Source organism: Medicago sativa, chromosome 6 (genome assembly GCF_051527215.1).
Source record: "Medicago sativa cultivar Bolivia chromosome 6, Bolivia_mono, whole genome shotgun sequence".
NCBI classification, from domain to species: Eukaryota; Viridiplantae; Streptophyta; class Magnoliopsida; order Fabales; family Fabaceae; genus Medicago; species Medicago sativa.
Genome location: NC_140754.1, coordinates 63,402,967 through 63,412,137, shown reverse-complemented (window position 1 = coordinate 63,412,137; position 9,171 = coordinate 63,402,967).

The following is a 9,171-nucleotide window of genomic DNA, read 5'->3' as shown; positions in this document are numbered from 1 at the left end:
GAGTTCAAAGAGAGTGTGTTTATTGTTCACACTTTTGAAAAGATGTGAAAAGTTTTTGTATTTTTTTTGAAAATTTTTGCTTCAAATATTGCCGTCAAAAATAGAAGAAATTTTGCAAATAGAATAAATGAGAGTTCGAAATAAATAGGCACAAGCTTTTACTTGACGAATTGAGTGGTGACCTGCAAATGGCATGATTCCACGGATCTTTGTAAAATTTGGAAAATGGTAAATATATGGGAAGGTACGTTGAACACAATAACCGTTACACTCCCTAACAACTTTGAATTGCCCCTGTTCCGAGTCTTTGATCTGCAGATGCTTCGAATCGGAGGTTCTTTGATAGCGGGTATGCCCCATGCTTCGAATTGGAGGTTCTTTGATAGCAGGTATGCCCCATGCTTCGAATTGGAGGTTCTTTGATAGCAGGTATGCCCCATGCTTCGAATCGGAGGTTCTTCGATAGCAGGTATGCCCCAAGTGGATTGTGCCTGACCGGATGCAGTTACTTTGTCTTGATCCTTAACTTTTGCATAGATTGCCCTTTTCGGGTTTCAACCTATCAGGATAGTTATTATTTTTTTGTCTCTAATTTTTGCCTGGACCGCCCTTTCGGGTTTTCAGTCCATCGAGACGCTCATTTTTGCCTAAGCCGCCTTTTCAGGTTTGCGACTTACCAAGCTTTTATTTTTTGACAGGGTATTTCTTGACTGCACCGACATTCATAGGGCGTGTGAGTTTGTCACCATCCATAGTTGTAAAAGTTATTGCGCATGAACCTTCATAGATAGGCATCCACATGCCCCTGGAGTCCGGTTGGAAAGTTGTTCAAAGTTCCATTCTTGAAATTCATGGGGACGAACCCTTTCGTAAGAAGCTCGTTTCAAACCTCTTTTGATATATTTGTACAAGGTCGTCATGCGTTTGAACTCGATCAAGCTTGGACTTTAGAAGAACTCCTATTGACTGGACTTCAACCTCCACGGGAAGCACGACCTCCATGTTGTATACTGAGGGAAGGAGGGGGGTTGCCCCTGTTGAAATGTGTATTGAAGCACGATACCCTTGTACGGTAACGATAACATCTCATGCCAGTCTTTGCAGGTGAATGTTATCCTCTTGACAATCTTCTTGATTTTTGTTTGCGGCTTCGACGGCTAGATGCCCCAGTATGCGAGAGATCTCATCGGGAGACTCTTCATTCTCCTCTTCTTCAGCTTCGGATACAAGGAATTCAAAGTTGGGAGAGAGTACAGGGTCAATGTATTCAACAGGTTTATTAATGCATGATTTGATTATTGATTTTGACAAGTAAAAATATGTTATGATTATGCAGATATTTGAGAATGATTAGTTCACTTTCGTCTCGGGCGGGACGAAAGGATTTTTTGAAAAAGATAGAAAACAAACAAACATATCACTGGAAACAAATAAGGTAGCGGAAGAAGACATCAACATCAACCCAATTACCGCTAACCACTCCATGTGTTAAGTCTTAAAAGGTCAGGCGGTTGGTCCGGATCAAATCTTGGACTGCCTTCTTCATTGCATTGCAATGTTCAATATCATGGCCAGCTGCCCCTTGATGGAAGGTACAGAAAAGTTCGGGTTTATACCATGCTGGCAATCTTGCTGGTACCGGAGGAGGCGCCTTGGTCTAGACTAGATTCCTTTCGAGCAACTGGGGAAGCAAATCCTCATATTTCACGGGAATTGGGGTAAATTGTGCCCTCGAGGCCTGTTTTTGAGGCTGCTGTTGCTGATACGGTTGCTGAGGATGTTGTGGTTGATAACCCGGTTGTTGAATGGAAGTGGTAGCGGGTGTGACTGCAGCAATGTGTTGATAAACCGGACGTTTTTGCTGAGGCCTCCCCTGGGCCACCATGCTCAATTCTTGTTCGTTCTTTCTCAGAAAGTTGTTCCCAAATTTACTAGAACTGCTGGCAAGTACACTTTCCATAACTAATCGTCCTTCTCGGACTCCTTCTAAACTTACACCCACGCCGACCAAATCTGTGAAGCTCTTGGACGCACTTCCGACCATTTTCTCGTAGTAGAATTGACTGAGAGTTTTCAAGAACAACTTGGTCATCTCTTTCTCTTCCACACGTGGGCTGACTTGGGCAGCGATATTTCTCCACTGTTGGGCATATTCCTTGAATGTTTCTTAATCTCCCTGAGTCATAGCTTGGAGATCACTTTGGTCTGGAGCCATGCCCACATTGTAACTGTATTGTTCCACAAAAGCATCACACAGATCACGGAAAGTTCGGATTTTTGTTTTGTCTAGATTCATGTACCATTTTGAGGCAGGACTAGCCAAACTCTCTTGAAAGAAATAGATAAGGACTGGATCATCCTTGGCATAGGCAGACATCTTCCTCACATACATTGTTAGATGTTCCTCAGGACAAGAGTTCCCTTTATACTTCTCGAAATCTGGGACCTTGAACTTGTGGGGTATCTGGACGTTCAGCACCAAACAGAGTTCATAAGCAGTCTTTCCAAATGTTTCTTTCCCACGGAGAGCTCTCATTTCTCGCTGCATTTCATCATATTTTTCATGTAGCTCATCCACCTTATCATACGTCACCGTAGGTGCTGAGTAGATCATAGCAGCTGGAGGGACTGTTGCATCCGGAGGAGGAACATGGGCTGCATATTGAAGAGTAGGCATTGAAACTTCGGAAGTAATAGGGCGGAATACTTCGCAAAGACAAATAGGCACGCCCCAAGGACGGCCTTCTGGCATAGAATTTGGTGGAGTACTGACAGGTATCGTCCGACCAGGGACAATAGAGACAGTTGTGTCGGCCTGAGTGCTGAGAGGAAGTGGTGGTTGATTCTGTGCAACTGCCAGTGTTTTCATCAATTCAGTCATTTCGTCCATCTTAGTCTGCATGGCTGCCACTTCTTCACGGAGCACTTAATTTTCTTGCTCGAGATATTCCATCTTTTCTTTATGATTGCTCGAGTGTTGTATATGCGAGTTGGTTTCGGACGAGGACGCCATGACTCTTTTGAGATGGGTTAACCTTTTGTGGAAAAGAAAAAATTTGTGAGACTCGGAATTGAGACTATGAAATGCAAATGATGCATGATGCTTATGCAAAAATGGACAATTTTTTTTTTGAAGGACTTATTAAAGTTAATTGGAAACATTGTAAATGAACATGATTTCCTTTGAAAATTGTAAAGATATTGCAATTGGTTCATTTTTCAAAAGGTAAGAACGAAACCAAGGAAGAAGTTCTTAACAAAAGCTAAAGCTTAGTTAAGATTTTTTTGAAATTGTACTTCTTGGTGTCCATTCTTACAAGATACATTCATTTATGCTGTTTACAAGACCACTTATCTAAGTCCTTCAATTTTTGATGGAAAAAAGTAATTATGAATGGATGCATGCATGCATGAATATGCTAAAGAAACGGTGAAAACATGGTGAGGTTTAGGTCCACAACGTTGGAGTTAAGGGTAACAACGCCATTTGGTAAGGACTATGGTTTTCAAATGTACCTGTATCACGGGTTCTACCAAGTTCCCAGAGTTATCAACCACTTCCGAACACTATCGGGTTACGGAAATACTTCCGATCCAACATGTTCGTAAGCAAGTCTCGTCTGAGTGTAGTATCACGTATCAACTAAACCAAGATTACTCATGATTAGCCATCGCACTACGTCCTAAAAGGCCAAGAGGGGTTTATAGGTAACTAAAGGTCCTCAACTTCGACGGTCACATGAAAATAACATGCCGAACACGAATACTCATGCCAACATAGTATATTTACAAGATCCCTTAGTTGAGTGGGGTTATCACATGCGTCACAAACCAAAATTCACTCTTGGCAAGGCATGATGATTATACCACCATCCTATCTTAAATTTCTCTCAAGTCTAGGTGTAGGACTTATCTCACCACTCACGTTTTAAGAAAGGAGAAAGAAAAAGGAAGAACAAATATACACGTAATTTCCATCTTTTATTTTTTGATTTTGATTTTTTTTAAGCAAGTTTGAAGCACAAAATTTTAAACAAAGCCAAGTTAGGCTTAACCCTCTTAAGGTGTCCCCAATGAAGTCTCATCTGTAGGTTCTGGGCCGGACGGACGGACCTGCTCTGATACTAATTGTAACACCCTGTTTTCCCAACGTAAAAATTTCTTAATAAAAATCAGAGTTTAACAACTTAAACGGAATGCTACACTTCTTAAAAATCATAAATGGAATAAATAATAATTTATCCTTCAAAATCCAACAATGTAATATCTAAAACTTCGCAGCGGAAATTATTTCAACATCTTAAATAATCTTTGGCACAAGGGCCTCAACATAAAATCCCATAAAATCTTGGTTCAACAATAATTCTTGAAAAGCTTCTGAAAATAATACGTAAGGAACAGAAAAGCAATAACAAAATTCCCATCCCGTTACGTATCAGAGCACCTAAGACACACACTTGTGAGGAGTCCACTCACGACCGCAACTAATCTTGGTTACCTGCAAGTTACCCATACGAAGAGCAACATTTTCAAACAGAAGGGGTGAGATTTCTCAAACAATAATATTAAGCTCATAAATCATAAATTACATTTAACAATATAAACATCTTATAATTTAACAATTATAATCAAATACATAGACATCATCATTTCATCTTAGCAATATATCATCATATAGCAGTCACAATCATCGTCACATATCATCATACTAAAAAGCATAAAGTAATTCGTTAAAACATTAAAACATCACAACTTAACAACTTGACTTGACAATGCATCTAGACTCGACTATGCAACTCTTAACGTCCTAAACCATCTCGAATCATCATGAAATGCAAATGCATGTGGTACCAATCTAGGGCATAAGCCCTCATCGTCGTTGAGCATAAATATACTACTAGGGCATAAGCCCTCATCGTCGTTGAGCAAAATCTCCTAGGGCATAAGCCCTCATCGTCGTTGAGCAAAAGCTCCTAGGGCATGAGCCCTCGTCATCGTTGAGCAAAAGCTCCAGGGCATAAGCCCTCATCTTTAAATGAGTATGCATGGACTCAACATTTTACGTCTTAGAACTTCATGAACATCTTATAACTCCTTGACTTAGACCGACACTTACATCCTAATAAAGATTAACAGCAACATATGCAACACATATTAATTCATATCATATCATTATCATGGTACAACAACATCAAACGATAAACATCAACATCTTAAACATCGCATCAACATAAGCATCATAAATAACACATATAGTGCATATACGATTATATATATCATCAGTAACAACATTAAATCATCTTATAAAAACTTTACAGATCATCATTAATATTATATTCAAACATCAACAATTCATCATATAACATCGTATTCAAACATCAACAATTCATCATATATCATCGTATTCAAGTATCAACAATTCATCATGCATCTTTGTAAGAACATAAATAATCATGCACAACATATTTTCATGTCAAACCAAGGCTACTGGAAAGATATCACAATTATCAACAATTTTCATGTTTACAACAAAGATCAATTCAAAACAGAAACATATGAACAAAATGCAAAAACATGAAACAGAGAATGCTGTCACTGTGCAATTTCGCTAAGACCTCCTTGTAGTATTTTCATCATAACTGAAAGACCAAACATCATTCTCACGTCAAACCAAAGCCACTGGAAAACTAACGAAATTATCTAAATACCAGTTTTCATTTTAAATTCGGAAAAGTTGTGCTGAAAGTCCATAAAAATTCACTGTGACCTACGTGCAGTAATTTGACCATAACTCAAGTTCTATAAATCCTTTTGAAGTCAAACCAACGACATTAGAAAGCTAACATCCATACCTACAACTTTCGTGTTTACACCTAAAGCCAATTCAAAACTGAAATGTGTGAAAAAGATGCAAAAACATGAAACAGATAATGCTGTCAGAGATAGCTCTCGGGAAAACTCCATTTTTCATCCCAAAATCCCAATTTTGAATCCTCTAAGCCCAAATTTGGTCCCAAAGTTTGTTTATACGTTTCTAAACATGAAAAGACACCTAAATCCATATAAAACTTGAACTAAAACACCCTTTCAACAAAAATCACCATTTGACCCATTTTTCTTGAAAACCTTCAAGAACAACATAAATTCACTTCAAGCTCTATGATTATGATTACCCATGGATTATCTAAGGTCTGTACACAATTTCTACATCAATCTAACAACTTCTCATCATCTAATCATCAATTCTCTCTCAGAACCCTCACTACAAGAAACATTACCTTTTGCCAGGGCAAAATCCCTGAGAAAAGGACAGAATCCCTGGCAAACTGGACGTTTGTGAGGGAATTTCCCAGGGGCAGAAGCACTCGCAAAAGCACTCGTCGCAAACATTTTGCCAGGGGTTACACCCCTGGGAAAAAAACGAGGGGCTCAACCCCTGGTATATGGCCTGGCTTTGTCCCTGTCTTAACCCCTGGCATATTCCCTCACTTTTTTCTGTGACTGTGCAGTCTGCTCCGACAGCTGACTGATGCGCTGACTGACTGATGGAAGGTCAAATCTGATCAGCATTTACCAGGGACTTGCGAGGGGTTTAACCCCTGGCAAATGGTATATTATTTTAAAAAAAAACACTGCTAGCTGGGAGCCTCACACCCTGAGACAAACTGCCAACCCCTGTGGACTTACAAGCCTCAAGATACAGAGGACCAAAGCATGGATCATTGATCATAGAGTTCATCATGTATGACTCTACTGGAGGGTTATCATGATATGAATATGTTAGCTAAGGTTTTCAGAAGGAAAGAGTAAAATTAGAAGAACATGATTGTAGAAAACATAGGAGGTTTTATTTATTTTTCGATGCCTCAACTGATACACAAATGGTCCATTTAAAGAAGAACCATGCTGAAAGAAGACCTCAATAATTTTGATAGTTGGGTGCTCATTGGACCCCATCGACACTATGCAAAAAGAGAGATTCTTCCTTATCTTCAATGGCAACTTAAAGGACGGTTACCGACACAAGCAAACAAACAGAAACAAACAAAAGAGTGGCCCACACATTTATACAAATGGCCGACATAGAATAATTAACTTTAATGAAAGCCTGAAAATCCGGATGAAATCTTGAACGAAATTGTAGGCTTTCCAATCTTCTTGCCACGTTAGTAATGCTTTATGATGGGCTCATGACTTGGTGACATGTTTTGGTCTGGAGAATCATTTTCTTGATAAGGGAATAGTGCCTCATATTCTCGATCTCCTACCGTTGGTGTGCTTGAGCTCGGTTGTGAATGATCTTTAATCCACTGGGCTTCATATTCATCAATTATCATCTGATCATTTTCAGTTTGAGTAGAACTTCCTCCTAACTCCACTGGTTGGAATTGCGGAGGAAGATTACCATGGCTAATGCAAGTAGTACCAATTGTGGTTTTCGTAGGATTATGAAAATTCATAAGTCCCATGAAACTTCTTAATTCTTGACTTATCCTTGGATCTAATGGAAAATCATTAACAGTTTCCCATAATGTACACTGAGGTTTGCTGATCAAGAAATTTGTTCTTGGATCTGTTTCATATGGTTTGTGCAAAATGAAAACTGTTTTGAATTTGAACATATCTCCTTTGAATTTGAATTTATATAAATCATGAAAGGCTCTTTCAAGTTCTTTTCTCCATTTTTCAAGGGGAGAATACCATTGAAGGGCTGTCCAGATCAATGATCCATGGTTGTTAGGTTCCATAAGATAATGGTACATTGCTTCGGTAGGAATGAGGACAGGCATAACATATAGGCAAGTAGTGCACCATAAATACCATAAATGATCTTCAGTGAATTGGACTTTTGGATTTATTAAAAAGGGTAAATAAAATGGGGTATCTGGATGGACAGGAGAAAGGTCTGGTATGGTTTTAATGGTTCTCATGATTTTTTCCATATAATAAAAAATATTCCTTCTGGCATAATCTTGGATTGCAGAAAGTGGACATGATGGATTTAGTGCTGGGGGAAAGTCTTTGAAGGTGGTGGCTCCAGATGGTAGAGATCTGATCATCATAATCAGAGGGAAGGAATGGTTATGGGTAAAAAGTTGGATTGGTTTGTTAGGTCTGGATAAAAGATCTGGGATAAGGTTCTGTTTTCCTTTGATGTGTTTTACTGTAAAGTCATATCTGGAAAACCAATCTTTGATGCGAAGGGTTTGAGGGTCTGGTGGCATTTTGTTCTTGAACTCTATGATTTTAGGAAAAGAGGAGTTGTCCATATGAACTTCAAAATGATGGCCTCTGAGATGAAAATCAAACTTTTGTATTCCAAGTTTTACCGCCAAAGCTTCTTTGTATGTGGTATGGTAGTGTTTTTCTGCTTCTTTGAACTGTCCACTGGCATGACCACAGTAATACTTGGTGTTGTTAGTTTCTTCTATCAAAACAGCTCCCCAGTAATGATCGCTGGCATCTGTTTGAAGAATTCTTTTTCCCTCACTAGGTATTTTTAAAGCAGGGGGGTTTTGTGCAATCTTTTTCAAAGCTCTAATTGCTTCAGTCTGTCTGTTACCCCATGGTGGAGGATTTTTCTTGAGTAACAAGGATAGCTGGCTGGTGTATTTGGCTAGTTTGGGCATAAAGTCTCTGATATAGTTGATGATTCCTAGAAATTGCTGGATATGTTTGATTGTGAGGTCTTCATCTGGAAAGTTTAGGAGTTCTTGTACAATGTGAGGTTGAGGTTGGTACTTCCCTTGAGAAAAATGCATCCCTAAGAAGTCTATCTCAGTTTGGGCTATTTGACTTTTCTTTTCAGATAACATGATACCATGGGCTTGAGCTATCTGGTAAAATTGGGCTAATAAGGCTTTGTGGGTTATTTCATCTTTTGAGAAAAGAAGGATATCATCAATGTATATGATGGCACTGTCAAGGAAAGGTTCAAAGATTCGGATCATGGCCTTTTGGAATAGGGATGGGGCAACTTTGAGTCCAAAAGGTACAACGGTCCATTGATACTGAGCATTTGGAATGCAGAAGGCTGTTTTGTGGTGGTCTTTTGGATTAATGCCTAATTGCCAAAATCCTGACTTGAGGTCAAACTTTGAGAAAATTTGGGCATCTTTTATGAAGGTATTCAAGGTGGCTATCTTTGGAATGGGGAATTTGTCATCCTTG